Source organism: Mycetomoellerius zeteki, unplaced genomic scaffold, assembly GCF_001594055.1.
Source record: "Mycetomoellerius zeteki isolate Tzet28-1 unplaced genomic scaffold, Tzet1.0 scaffold35, whole genome shotgun sequence".
Taxonomy (NCBI): domain Eukaryota; kingdom Metazoa; phylum Arthropoda; class Insecta; order Hymenoptera; family Formicidae; genus Mycetomoellerius; species Mycetomoellerius zeteki.
Window position 1 is genome coordinate 2149645 of NW_017257338.1, and position 1405 is coordinate 2151049.

A 1405-nucleotide genomic window follows, 5' to 3' on the forward strand; every position below is an offset into this window, starting at 1 on the left:
GCAGTCGAAAAAAAAAAGAAAGTATGATATATTCGAATTACAAAACGGGAGCCCCGGATTGCACGTTCCAAATAGGCGCTCATCGGCAATGCTTTCTCGAGAAGTGTGATTTTATTCACTTAAGATTTATAACAGAAAACTGTGTAATACACTGTTTCATAAGAATTATCATGCCAGATCTCTTTTGTATATATGTTCGTCCGATATTTATCTTACCGCTTATCTTTAAACAAACCCGCTACTAAATCTTTTAAAATCTTCTTTATGCGTATTCATGTTAAATAATCTTAACCTTTCTGTTTTAATTTATTTTTGATTCTTGTTTATTACAATATGAATATAAGAATATACCATTCCCGGAAAGTTATCCATGGCTGCTCTTTGATCAATCACAAATTTCAAATTCCATAAAAAGCAACATATGATGTGATAGCTATCAGTGCGTTACGTTAAGTTGTTTCGATCACTCTCTGTGACTTCCGAGATGCATCAGAAGAGTCATCAAGTGCGGATACTAAATTTTTGAAAATTCTAACAAAATTAATCGCTTGTTGTAATCACTCTCATCAAATTTTTGGTCGCATCTCCGAGTTCGGAGATAATACCATTCAACAGAAGAGACGAAGTCTGTGATCTCTAATTAAAAGGTTAAATTTGATATTTGAAATATTAGAAATGCAGATATTTTAAATAATTGTTTTATATTTTTCATACTAATTTTGAAACAAGCATTGTTCTATTAATCTGCTGCTATTATGCGCAATGGTATTTATATTTTTATTATATTCTTACTTTATATTCTTATATCGTGATCTGATATTATGTCTGTAAATCAATAATCATTTAATAATACCATTCTCTATAAAGTAATAATCAGTGAAATCAATTAATAATTCACAGATGCTAGAGATAGAATCATCCATCTGTTCCTGACACTTTGATTTTGCACAGAACATCTGAGTTTCATCGTTAACATGATATTCGATCGTTGTGATTTATTATCTACGAAATTCGATGACTCGTCACTGCGCCGCAGGAGACGTCGATTTCGCGCTCTCTGAACTGTTTCATCGTTCTCCATTACTCCCCGATACTGTTCTCCGGTATTAGAATGCTCGATGAGCACGCAAAAATTTCCGCAACTCGGTCGCTTTCTATTTCCTGTTTCCAAATCTCGCAACGCACGACGCATGGTTTGAAACGTTTCACCCGATCACACAACCGGGCACATTAAACAACGCGACATTTTAGCGTAACCGTTATGCAATTTCTGTTGTTCCACGCCATTCTACCTTCGATTGATTCGCAATCGAAATCTCACAGAGACAGTTCCCAATGCGGATGCAGAATTGCATAAATCCGACGATGCTGGTGTCCAAGTCTCTCTCTCTCTCTCTCTCTCTCT